The 13,894-nt window shown below is 45.6% G+C and overlaps 1 protein-coding gene across 1 annotated transcript in view; it reads left to right on the forward strand.

Annotated features, from left to right (window-relative positions):
• The window catches only part of LOC137324234 (metabotropic glutamate receptor 1-like), a 236,232-nt gene that overhangs the window by 127,734 nt on the left and 94,604 nt on the right, over positions 1-13,894 (forward strand). The window lies entirely within an intron of this gene.

Consider the following 13,894-nt stretch of genomic DNA (forward strand, 5'->3'; position numbering starts at 1 on the left):
GGATTGAAATGGCGGGCGGGAGCGCACAGTTTTGTAATCTTTGTTCCCGGGGCGCACGGAGTGGAGCAGCGAGGCCATTATCCACTTGAGCTCTCAAAGAGAAAAAAAATATCGAATGATCAGATTGTTTAAATGAAGCCTCTTTGAAGTATTAGTGGACTGCATCGTATTTTGGTCTGTTTCCTCCGTTGCTTGTCTTTGTTAAGTTACAGTTCAAGTTTCCGCTAAAAGACACTTGCATAGTCACAAACATAAAACCTCCCATGAACCAGCCCAGTCGGGCAGCGCAATAGAATACAATCATTTCTACTTTATTCTTTCCATTAAAATGTATTCCTTCATGTATTTAAGAGTGGTAACCTGGTGCAATTTTATTCATTCAGCTGTAGATGGGTTTATCACCGAAAATAAGCATTTTTAATAAGGTTGTCCAGTCCTCCACCCGTGAGTAATCTGATTTAAAATCATTGAAAATGACCTTAAAAAACTATATTGAACCATTTAATAGTTTCATTAGCGTACATTTGTCAGTTTCTTAGTAAATTAAATATTTTTTGATATGAGAAAGCTTTTAAACGTGACGACTAGTGTCTGTGCGCCGAAAGTGAGAGCAATTTGAAGATCCTTCCCAAACCAGTGCAATCAGCGGAATCTCGCAATTTAGACCTGGTAGTATGGCCGGTCTGTGGGCAGGGCCTGATTCAGATGAATTGAATCCTGAACCAGCGTTAAAGATCACGGAAAACACCAGCGTAAGTGGTTTTGGGCGTAACTCACTTACGTTTATAACTCCCTGATCTTTTGCACTGGTTTGGCTGACTCCGCCTGGATTGCACTAATATTACTAGTGGAAACGAGCAGAAACTTGACCTCAAGATGTTGTAACCCTGAACTGTGGCATGATATTCATTCCACAAATGTAGCTTTGTGTCATTTCGCTAATTTAACACAATGACGTTGATTTTGGTGTTTTCTCACTTGAGTTACTTGCTAAACCCAGCACCTACTACACTGTTCAAGGTCTGTTCAATCCTCTCCAACTGGAAGAGGCCTAAGCAGCCAAATATTATGTGTTATGTGTGTCTGTTGTATCCCCTTTGCCCTACCATTGGCGGCCGTGCCTTCAGCTGCCTAGGACCTAAACTCTGGAATTCCCTCCCTCAACCTCTCTGCCTCTCCACCTCTCTCCTCCTTTAAGTCACTCCTTAAAACCTACCTCTTTGGCCAAGTTTTTGATCACCTGTCCTAATATCTCCTTATGTGGCTCGATGTCAAATTTTGTCTGATAACATGCCTGTGAAGTGCCTTGGGACATTTTACGTCATTAAAGGCGCCATTTAAATGCATGTTTTATTGTTGATAAGATATGAGATATAACATAAAATATACACATATGTGATCCCTAATTTAAAGTCATACATTCTGTCCTTATTTTTAATATGATACTTTGATTTTACATAATTATTTATAGTTAAATAGCAAATTTTAAGGCAATTTTGGAAACAGAGCGGTCGAGTTGGTCAGAGGATAAGGGGATCTCAACATTTCAGGCTGAGGAGCTGGGAAATCTAAAACTGACAGACTACAGCACCATCACTGGTGGGAGGGTGTAATTACAGTGCAACAAGTTTACAAAGGCAGCTTCCATTATAAATGAGAACATAGGAACTTATAATAGAAAAAGTTGACACAAAAGTGTGACAACAGAAAGTAAGGTTTTGCAGACAGGAAATGCGTGTCGATATAAGATTTTTAATAAGATACCAGTTGGTCGCCTGCGGTGTTGCATATGGTAAGTCGGAGAATATGGTCACTCACTTACCTGTCTGTACTGTCCTCATGTTGCTGTTTCTCTGTCTTCCTTCATCTGCTTCCATATCTCCAATCCTTCTTTTTGCTTCTCTCTTTATTTTGTCTTCTTTCCTTTCAGGTGGGAGGTGATGGGTGGTATGGTATGATGGGGAAAGGAGCACCAAAGCACTGCAAGCTTCATTTGGGGTGGGAGTTGCAGGGATATTATGGATCAATATACCTTTCTCATTCCCTTCTCCAAACATTCATGCTTCCCCCACCCCTTTATCCCCATCACTTCCCCACCTCTTTCACCTTTCCATTATCTTCTCCCCTTTCTACTACCTCTCATTCCGAGCACTACCCCTACCTCTTTCCTTTTGAACTGCCCGCTCAACTTCCTGTATCTTCCCTTCTGCTTTGCTCCACTGTCACTCATCTCACCCTCAAACCTCCAGCAATCAATCACCAATCCGAAGGGTGGATGGTGAGAAGTCAGATGTCCCTTCACCTTAAATCAGTTTCTCTGTCCCCTCCCTTCCTAACCCCCTCAAAGAGGCTTTGTTTCCTTTCAAAATTCAACTTACGTGTTTTTATAAAAGAACTCAAATTACAATCATAAAAGTCACCACCTGTCTTCCTCTGTCTCTCATAGAAACATAGAAAATAGGAGCAAGAGTAGGCCATTCGGCCCTTCGGGCCTGCTCCACCATTCAAAATGATCATGGCTGATCGCCTAAATCAATACCCTGTTCCCGCTTTTTCCCCATATCCCTTAATCCCTTTAGCATTAAGAAATATATCTATCTCCTTCTTGAATACATCTAATGACTTGGCCTCCACTGCCTTTTGTGGTAGAGAATTCCACAGGTTCACCAACCTCTGAGTGAAGAAATTTCTCCTCATCTCGGTTCTAAATGGCATACCCCATATCCTAAGACTGTAACCCCTGGTTCTGGACTCCCCAGCCATCAGGAACATCCTCCCTGCATCTAGTCTGTCTAGTCCTGTTAGAATTTTATATGTTTCGTTGAGATCACCTCTCATTCTTCTAAGGTCTAGTGAATATAGGCCTAGTCGACCCAATCTCTCCTCATACGTCAGTCCTGCCATCCCAGGAATCAGCCTGGTAAACCTTCGTTGCACTCCCTCCATGGCAAGGACATCCTTCCTCAGACAAGGAGACCAAAACTGCACACAATACTCCAGATGTGGTCTCACCAAGGCCCTGTATAACTGTAGTAAGACATCCCTGCTCCTGTACTCAAATCCTCTTGCAATGAAGGCCAACATACCATTCGCCTTCCTAATTGCTTGCTGCACCTGAATGCTCGCTTTCAGCGACTGGTGTACAAGGACATCCACGTCTCGTTGCACCTCCCCTTTTCCCAATCTATCACCATTCAGATAATAATCTGCCTTTCTGTTTTTACAACCAAAGTGGATAACCTCACATTTATCCACGTTATACTGCATCTGCCTTGTTCTTGCCCACTCACCCAACTTGTCTAAATCACATTGGAGCCTCTTTGCATCCTCCTCACAGCTCACATTCCACCCCAGCTTTGTGTCATCTGCAAACTTGGAAATGTTACATTTAGTTCCCTCATCCAAATCATTGATATATATTGTGAATAGTTGGGGCCCAAGCACTGATCCCTGCAGTACCCCACTAGTCACTGCCTACCACCTGGAAAAAGACCCGTTTATTCCTACTATCTGTTTCCTGTCAACCAATTCTCAATCCATGCCAGTATATTCCCCCCAATCCCATGTACTTTAATTTTGCATACTAACCTTTTGTGTGGGACCTTATCAAAAGTCTTCTGAAAATGCAAGTACACCACATCCACTGGTTCTCCCCTATCTATTCTACTAGCTACATCCTCAAAAAACTCCAGTAGATTTGTTAAGCATGATTTCCCTTTCATAAATCCATGCTGACTTTGTCCAATCCCGTTAATGCCTTCCAAGTGTTCTGTTATCACATCTTTTATAATAGAATAGCATTTTCCCCACTATTGATGTTAGGCTAACTGGTCTGTAATTCCCTGTTTTTTCTCCCTCCTTTTTTAAATAATGGGGTTACATTTGCCACTCTCCAATCTGTAGGAACTGTTCCAGAGTCTATAGAATTGTGGAAGATGATCACCAATGCATCCACTATTTCCAGGGCCACTTCCTTTAGTACTCTGGGATGTAGATTATCAGGCCCTGAGGATTTGTCAGTCTTTAGCCCCATTTCCCTAGCACTATTTTTTTACTAATACTGGTTTCCTTCAGTTCCTCCCTCTCATTAGAACCTTGGTTCCCTAACATTTCTGGCAGGTTATTTGTGTCCTCCTTTGTGAAGACAGAAACAAAGTATGTGTTTAATTGTTCTGCCATTTCTTTGTTCCCCATTATAATTTCCCCCATTTCTGACTGTAAGGGACCTACATTTGTCTTCACTAATCTTTTTCTCTTGACATATTTATAAAAGCTTTTACAGTCAGTTTTTATGTTCCCTGCTAGTTTACTCTCATACTCTATTTTTCCCCCCTTAATCAATCTCTTTGTCCTCCTTTGCTGAATTCTAAACTGCTCCCAATCCTCAGGGTTGCCGCTTTTTCTGACAATTTTCTTTGTCTCCCCTTTGGATCTAATACTGTCCCTAATTTCTTTTGTCAGCCACGGTTGAGCCACTTTTCCTGTTTTATTTTTGCGCCAGACAGGAATGAATAATTGTTGTGATTCCTGCACACGTTCTTTAAATATTAGCCATTGCCTATCCACCGTCATCCCGTTTAGTAAAGTTCCCCAATCTATCATAGCCAACTCGCACCTCGTACTTTCGTAATTTCCTTTATTTAGATTCAGGACCCTAGTTTCGGATTCAACTACTTCACTCTCCATCTTAATGAAGAATTCTATCATGTTATGGTCGCTCTTCCCTAAGGGAGCCCGCACAACACGATTGTTAATTAATCCTTTCTCATTGCACAATACCCAGAATAGGATCGCCTGTTCTCTAGTTGATTCCTCAATGTATTGGTCTAGAAAACCATCATGTACACACTCCAGGAATTCCTCCCCCATAATGTTATTGCTAATTTGGTTTGGCCAATCTATATGTAGATTAAAGTCACCCATGATTATAGTTGTACCCTTCTTGCTTACATCTCTAATTTCCTGTTTAAGCCCTCCCCTTCATCTCCACTATTGTTTGGGGGCCGATAGATAACCCCCACCAACTTTTTCTGCCCCTTGGTGTTTCTTAGCTCCACCCATACAGATTCCACAACGTGATTTTCCGAGCCAATATCCTTCCTCACTATTGCATTGATTTCCTCCTTTACTAACAATGCTACCCCACCTCCTTTCCCCTTTTTGCCTGTCCTTCCTAAATATTGAATACCCCTGGATATTCAGTTCCCATCCTTGGTCACCCTGCAGCCATGTCTCCGTAATCGCAAGTATATCATAACCGTTAATATCTATCTGCGCTGTTAATTCATCTAGCTTATTGCGAATGCTCCCGCATTTAGACACAATGCCTTGAGACTTGTCTTTTTAAGATTGCTAGTCATTTTTTCTCTCTGTTTCATAAGTGTAAACACCTAGCAATTACTTTTTCTAACTGTCAACAAAATACATGCAAGATGATTAGTTAGCTTCAAAACTAAAGTGGTGACTTTTTTGAAAATTGAACAAACATTAACACAAAGAAAGACACCCACTGTGTACACAAATGTAAACTTTTCATAAGCTTTAGATGATAAGATATTAGGTCCAGATTGAATATTAAAGAGAGGTCCCAGCCATGGTCTGCAAAACTGTTTACAACACAGGATCTTCTGAGCAGCATCCCACGTCATCTCAAGTTTCCTCTGAATTACTGAACTAATCTTTATTGTCATATCCATAATCATGTCCTCAAAAAGTTCACTGATGTAGATCACAGAAATTCCATTAAACCAACAGGTAATGAAAAACATATCAGGCAAATAGGTCCAAAAGACTGGACTTGGATACATTAGATTTGATGATCTGCCTCAAAATTGCCTTGAAGAGACAGGCAAATTGGTCCAAAAGACTGGACTTAAACATAACATTAGACTCAATGATCTGCCCCAAAATTGCATTGGAGTGCTGTCTCTGAATGGAGGCAGGTAGATAGGTTCACTAAACTGGGCTTGGATACAACATTAGACTCAATAATCTGCCTGAAAATTCCCTTGGAGTGCTGTCTCTGAATGGAGCTTTTGTTTAATCGTCCCTTTGGCCATTTTAATGGCACCCCTCTCCAAATGTTCTCAATTTGATCTTGTTCCACAAAAGAAACCTCTTGACTTCCTCCAAATTCCCAGCTTTGTTTATCATTCTCACTCATACTCAAAAAAGGCAGCTGAAAGTCACATTAATTAAAACTTGCATTCTTATTGAAATACATATTGCAAGTAATCAACTGGGGGGAGAAATAAGCAGAGGAAAGGCTGGGAATACAAAGCATGTCTGCCAGAAGTTGAAAAGAAAAGACAGGGTGATATTTTGGGTGAAGACCGTTCATTAGAACTGTATACAGGAAGGTCAAAGATCACCTTTATAGGACTGACCAAAACAAAGAGAGGAGGAGAGAACAAGGGCTCAAGGGTCAGATATGCCGAAAGCTCCAAATGTGCAAGGGCTTTATTTAAATATTAATATCCATTTAAATTAAGCAGAGCATGACTACCCTTCTGCTTTTGATGGGATCGCACTATGCTGTCTGTTCATCCATCTGGAGAGGGCCGAAGGGAAGATCAATATGTGATTAAGCTCTTAAAGGGACAGGGGCTCCTTAGCCAATTGTTTTTCCTTCCATTACTAGCACTGTTTTTTTTCCTCACTTGTGTGAAGTTTTTTAACCCTTTTTTTATTCTGTTATAATCGTGATGTTATTATAGAATCGAAACAACCCTAAATTGTCTTGTACTTCACAAGAAAGCCAATTATAATTAAGCATTTAGAAGATGTCAGCAGAACAGAAAAAGCTGAAAAAAGAAAGGTCATAGAAAGAGGGCTCTTGGAATCCAAACTTCCAGCCTGATCTCTGGGAGCAGCAAGACTCTGAACCCCCAGAGGGGAGCCTAGCTCTGGGAGTGTGTATTGGGAATTCATTTGGTTTAAGACATAGATAAAATTACCTGAAGGACAAATATATGGAGTTGGTATCAGGAAAGTTTCTTTGGGGGAGTGTCAGTGTTATGAGTACATAGGAATATATAGAACATAGGAATAGGAGTCGGCCATTCAGCCCCTCGAGCCTGTTCCGCCGTTCAGTGAGATCATGGCTGATCTGTATCCTAACTCCATCCATCTGCCTTGGCTCCATATCCCTTAATACCCTTGGCTAGCAAAAATCTAGCGATCTCAGATTTAAAATTATTAATCGAGCTAGCATCGACTGCTTTTTGTGAGAGAGAGTTCCACATTTCTACCACCCTTTGTGTGAAGAAGTGTTTCCTAACTTCTCTCCTGAATGGCCTGGCTTTGATTTTAAGATTATGTCCCCTTGACCTCGACTCCCTCACCAATGGAACAAAGTTTCTATCTACCCCATCAATTCCTTTCGAAATCCTCAAAACCTCAATCAAATCACCTCTTAACCTTCTCTATTCCAGGAATACAAGCCTAGTTTATCTCTCATGATAATTTTAACCTTTGGAACCCTGGTAACATTCTGGTGAATCTGCGCTGCAGTCCTTCCAAGGCCAATATATCCTTTCTAAGGTGCAGTGCCCAGAACTGTACTCAGTACTCCAGATGTGGTCTAACCAGGGCTTTATATAGCTGCAGCAAAATTTACTCCCCTTCATATTCTAGCCCTCTAGTTATAAAGGCTAACATTCCATTAGACTTTTTGATTATTTTTTGTGCCTGACCACTACATTTTAGTGATCTGTGTACGTGGACCCCTAAATCTCTTTGAACCTCCACTGTTCCGAGCTTTTCCTAGCAGTAGAATCCTTTTGGCATGAAAATTAACATTCTTCTTGCAAGATGTGTGTTTCCAATGAGCCACAGAACATCTTCTGGATGTATAAGGGAAAGTACTTTAGCTGATTTAAAATTCTCCTCTTTTCCTTGAATATCCCTGGGCTTCCCAGTCACAATGCACCTTCGGGTGCAGTTCTTGCAATAAAAATATAGGGTAGATTTTCTCCGATTATTTAAAAAAACACAGGCATCTGATGTCCACCTGATGAAGTATTTCATCCAAGGCACTTTACCTTCAACAATGCAGCACTTCCTCAGTGTTGCATCAGAGTCTTACTCTAGATTATATACTCCCATACTGGAATGGGGTTTCAGCCCACAGCCTTTTGACTCAAAGGCACCTGTACTATCCATGAAGCAAAGTTGACACTTAAGGGGGAACATCAAGGTCATTTTGGGATGCTACACTATTGCTTTGGTTGCAGTGAAGGAAAGCAATGACCAAGGATTGGTTGACCAATAAATACACAAGTGCAATCCTACTACCGCAGGAGATCCCAGCTCGTTCACACTCCTGCTGAACTTCCAATGTTTGTGTCCACTTACACTGAGCGCTTAGGAAAACAGGAATGTACAGGACCAGAAAAAGCTGTGCAAACCATCTAACTGTTCCCAAAAACTAGCTCCTTTCAATCACCCTTTCCCTCAAATATCTCCAGTTCCCCATTATTTGTTTCCATGTTATGTGCTTCCCTGGGCACTTGCTCAAATTTCCATGGGCATTGTTTTGTTAACATGAGACTGAGACTGACAGCTTGTTGGCACAAGTTTTGCACAGGGAGCAGAAGTGGAGCAAACCTTCTGAAAGGCTGACGGATAATGTCTGCAGAATGCTTTTGAATTAGTGATACCTTCAAATCACCTGACCAGAGTCTTTATAATGCTGAATCATCCCTCAAGAAGTGAGCACTTCCTGTCTGGACACTCTCTACCAAGTACAAAGACCTTGATAGAGTCATCTTGAATGAGGGAATTAATGGAGATACAGGTGTATAATTCAGTCCCCTACCACAGATGGTTACCCTGCCAATTTCGATAAGAAATACATTCCTGAGCTTACCCTCACCTTCATCACTGTGGTAAGTTTTGTGCTATGCTGCTGTGATGGGAGTAGAACACAGGTGTAAAAAGAAAGAAAGATTTTCATTTATATAGTGCCTTTCATGACCTCACAACGTCCCGAAGCAAAGGGGAGCCGAGCACAGTGTAAAAGGAGAGTCCAAGAGCGGGAGGAGAGTCCGAGAGGTGAGCGCAGTATAAAAGCAGAGTCCAAGAGGTGAGCGCAGTGTAAAAGGAGAGTCCGAGAGCGGGAGGAGAGTCCGCGAGGTGAGCGCAGTGTAAAAGGAGAGTCCAAGAGGTGAGCGCAGTGTAAAAGGAGAGTCCGAGAGCGGGAGGAGAGTCCGAGAGGTGAGCGCAGTATAAAAGCAGAGTCCAAGAGGTGAGCGCAGTGTAAAAGGAGAGTCCGAGAGCGGGAGGAGAGTCCGCGAGGTGAGCGCGGTGTAAAAGGAGAGTCCCGAGAGGTGAGCGCAGTGTAAAAGGAGAGTCCGAGAGCGGGAGGAGAGTCCGCGAGGTGAGCGCGGTGTAAAAGGAGAGTCCCGAGAGGTGAGCGCAGTGTAAAAGGAGAGTCCGAGAGCGGGAGGAGAGTCCGAGAGGTGAGCGCGGTGTAAAAGGAGAGTCCCGAGAGGTGAGCACAGTGTAAAAGGAGAGTCCGAGAGCGGGAGGAGAGTCCGAGAGGTGAGCGCGGTGTAAAAGGAGAGTCCCGAGAGGTGAGCGCAGTGTAAAAGGAGAGTCCCGAAAGCGGGAAGAGAGTGCGAGAGGTGAACACAGTTTAAATCTAAGGCAAGCCATGGCAGCAGAGCTCGCAACTGTGATATGCTCCTCCTGCACTATGTGGGAAGTCAGGCACACTACCGGTGTCCCTGGCGACCATGTGTGCAGGAAGTGTGTCCAGCCGCAGCTACTGACTAACCGCATTTCGGAGCTGGAGCTGTGGGTGGATTCACTGTGGAGCATCCGCGATGCTGAGATTATCGTGGATAGCACGTTCAGTGAGGTGGTCACACCACAGGTAAAGATTATGCAGGCAGAAAGGAAATGGGTGACCGCCAGGCAGAGTAAAAGGACTAGGCAAGTAGAGCATGAGTCCCCTGGGGCCATCTCCCTCTCAAAGAGATATACCGCTTTGAATATTGTTGGGGGAGATGGCTTATCAGGGGAAAGCAGCAAGAGCGAAGTTCGTGGCACCATGGGTGGCTTTGCTGCACAGGAGGGGAGGAATAAGAGTGGCCAGGCTATATTGATGGGGGATTCAATTGTAAGGGGAACAGATAGGCGTTTCTGCGGCTGCAATCATGACTCCAGGATGGTATGTTGCCTCCCTGGTGCTCAGGTCAAGGATGTCACGGAGCGGCTGCAGGGCATTCTGAAGGGGGAGGGTGAACAGCCAGTAGTCATGGTCCATATCGGTACCAACGACAAAGGTAAAAAAAGGGATGAGGTCCTGCAAGTTGAATTTAAGGAGTTAGAAGATAAATTAGAAAGCAGGACCTCAAATGCAGTGATCTCAGGATTACTACCAGTGCCACGTGCTAGTGAGTATAGGAACAGGAGAATAGACAGGATGAATGCGTGACTGCAGGGATGGTGAAGGAGGGAGGGATTTAGATTCATGGGACATTGGGACCGGTTCTGGGGAAGGTGGGACCTGTACCAGCGTGACGGGTTACACCCGAGCAGGACGGGGACCGATGTCCTCGCGGGGTTGTTTGCTAGTGCTCTTGGAGAAGGTTTAAACTAGATTAGCAGGGGGATGGGAACCTGAGCAGGAAGACAGAGGATGGGGAAACAAGGATAGAAACAAAAGACAGAAAGGGAAGAAGCAATAGTGGAAGGCAGAGAAAACAAGGGCGAAAAACAAATAGGGCCATAGTGCAAAATAAAACTAAGATGACCAGCAATCTTAAAAAGACAAGTCTAAAGGCATTGGGCTCGATATTAGCACCCGCTATCGGGTGCGTTCCTGGCGGGGGGGCTCCGAAAATCGGGGAATCCCGGAGCGGGTCGGGAGCCCGGCTCCAACCCGCCCACTTCCGGGTTCCCCACAGACGTGCCGACGTGCGCGCGCAGCCCCCGCATGTGGGACTCCCGCAGGCAATTAAAGCCGGCGGGGTGCTACTTGACAGTATTTATTCTGGTATTTCAGGTCATGAACAGACCTGATTAAGGAGATATTTCAGGAGGGGTGGGATTTTACAAACAACTGGGACTGTTTCCCGTACTGGGGGAAACACTCCCAGTTGAAATGGACATGTTGCAGCTATCAGCCTGTGGCAGCTGCAGAGGTCCATTTGACAGGTGGTGGGGGGAGACCCTCACTCATTGCAGGAGGCCACTCTGTCACTTTGGACAAAGTTTGGCCTCCACCACCCTCCTCCTAACAATCAAATTCACAAACTTGCACATTTACCCCGGGGTCCAGAGACATGTACCTACCTTGCGGACCCCCTCAGATGTACATCTTCCAGATGGGGGCCGCCGTAGCTGCAGTCATGACCTCCTCGGAGGGCGAACAGCATCACCAGCCTCGCCGGCCACGCCGTCCACCTCTGACACGTGGAGCTCCACAACACAGTGCTGTGACACATCCACCTGCACAGCAGGAGGGAGGGCAAAGGCAGAGAGAGATGCGTCGCAGAAGGCACTACCCTCGCCACAGGGTCCACAGACCGAGGCTCAGCTTCCTGGACCTCTCTGAACAGCAGTGCACATGGAGGCTCAGAGTCACTCGACATGTAGTCGTGGACATCTGCAGCCTCCTTCATGCCGAGCTGCTCCCGGCTGGCCCGAGCACCATCTTCTTACCTGTCGCTGTCAAAGTCACCACTGCCCTCAACAACTTCTCCTCCGCATCCTTCCAGGGTGCCACCGGGGACATCGCCGACGTGTCTCAGTCGTCTGCACAAAAGAGCCCTGCAAATACACCTACACCCACTCTGCAGTGACACAATGGGTGGCATCAGGTGTGGGTCTTCATTGTGATTCTCAGGAAAGGGCATTATTGCACAAACCAGACAGGATTCGCAAAGACATGGCAGTAGTGGTGCCAATATAATATGTGATGTGAGTTGGTCAGAAATTAAATATAAGTAAAAACCATGACAAACCCTCAAACACCATTGTGCATCCCCTTCATGCTCACAACTCGTTTGCCTTACGCTTCCTACTGCACATATGTGATGCATTCCCTGTGACTGCAGCACAGGGAGTGGCAGGTTGAGTGAGGCTGACCGTGAAAGAGATGCATGAGAGGGTGAGTATGAGATAGAGCCGTGAGATTGTATGAGGATTGGGATGAGTGGTAGTGGCGGGATGAGTACTGGCGAGGTGAGTAAGTGCAGGTAAGATGAGGATGAGGTTTGAGTGGGTGTGAGGAGTGATGTGACTGAGTAGTGTTGGCAGTGCAGAAGGAGATGTGGGGTGGGGGCGGTGATGTGGCAGACGGAGTGTAGGGGAATGAGTAAGTGTACTCACTTTGGCTGACCTACTTAGGTCATTGCAGCGCCTCCTGCACTGTATGCAGGTGCGTGATATGTTTTTTGTTTATTCGTTCATGGGATGTGGGCGTCGCTGGCGAGGCCGACATTTATTGCCCATCCCTAATTGCCCTTGAGAAGGTGGTGGTGAGCTGCCTTCTTGAACCGCTGCAGTCCGTGTGGTGATGGTTCTCCCACAGTGCTGTTAGGTAGGGAGTTCCAGGATTTTGACCCAGCGACGATGAAGGAACGGCGATATATTTCCAAGTCGGGATGGTGTGTGACTTGGAGGGGAACGTGCAGGTGGTGTTGTTCCCATGTGCCTGCTGCTCTTGTCCTTCTAGGTGGTAGAGGTCGCAGGTTTGGGAGGTGCTGTCGAAGAAGCCTTGGCGAGTTGCTGCAGTGCATCCTGTGGATGGTACACACTGCAGCCACTGTGCGCTGGTGGTGAAGGGAGTGAATGTTTACGGTGGTGGATGGGGTGCCAATCAAGCGGGCTGCTTTATCTTGGATGTTGTCGAGCTTCATGAGTGTTGTTGGAGCTGCACTCATCCAAGCAAGTGGAGAGTATTCCATCACACTCCTGACTTGTGCCTTGTAGATGGTGGAAAGGCTTTGGGGAGTCAGGAGGTGAGTCACTCGCTGCAGAATACCCAGCCTCTGACCTGCTCTCATAGCCACAGTATTTATATGGCTGGTCCAGTTAAGTTTCTGGTCAATGGTGACCCCCAGGATGTTGATGGTGGGGGATTCGGTGATCGAAATGCCGTTGAATGTCAAGGGGAGGTGGTTAGACTCTCTCTTGTTGGAGATGGTCATTGCCTGGCACTTATCTGGCGCGAATGTTACTTGCCACTTATCAGCCCAAGCCTGGATGTTGTCCAGGTCTTGCTGCATGCGGGCTCGGACTGCTTCATTATCTGAGGGGTTGCAAATGGAACTGAACACTGTGCAGTCATCAGCGAACATCCCCATTTCTGACCTTATGATGGAGGGAAGGTCATTGATGAAGCAGCTGAAGATGGTTGGGCCTAGGACACTGCCCTGAGGAACTCCTGCAGCAATGCCCTGGGGCTGAGATGCTTGGCCTCCAACAACCACTACCATCTTCCTTTGTGCTAGGTATGACTCCAGCCACTGGAGAGTTTTCCCCCTGATTCCCATTGACTTCAATTTTACTAGGGCTCCTTGGTGCCACACTCGGTCAAATGCTGCCTTGATGTCAAGGGCAGTCACTCTCACCTCACCTCTGGAATTCAGCTCTTTTGTCCATGTTTGGACCAAGGCTGTAATGAGGTCTGGAGCCGAGTGGTCCTGGCGGAACCCAAACTGAGCATCGGTGAGCAGGTTATTGGTGAGTAAGTGCCGCTTGATAGCACTGTCGACGACACCTTCCATCACTTTACTGATGATTGAGAGTAGACTGATAGGGCAATAATTGGCCGGATTGGATTTGTCCTGCTTTTTGTGGACAGGACATACCTGGGCAATTTTCCACATTGTCGGGTGAATGCCAGTGTTGTAGCTGTGCTGGAACAGCTTGGCTCGAGGCG

The sequence above is a fragment of the Heptranchias perlo genome, chromosome 8, assembly GCF_035084215.1.
Source record: "Heptranchias perlo isolate sHepPer1 chromosome 8, sHepPer1.hap1, whole genome shotgun sequence".
NCBI lineage: Eukaryota > Metazoa > Chordata > Chondrichthyes > Hexanchiformes > Hexanchidae > Heptranchias > Heptranchias perlo.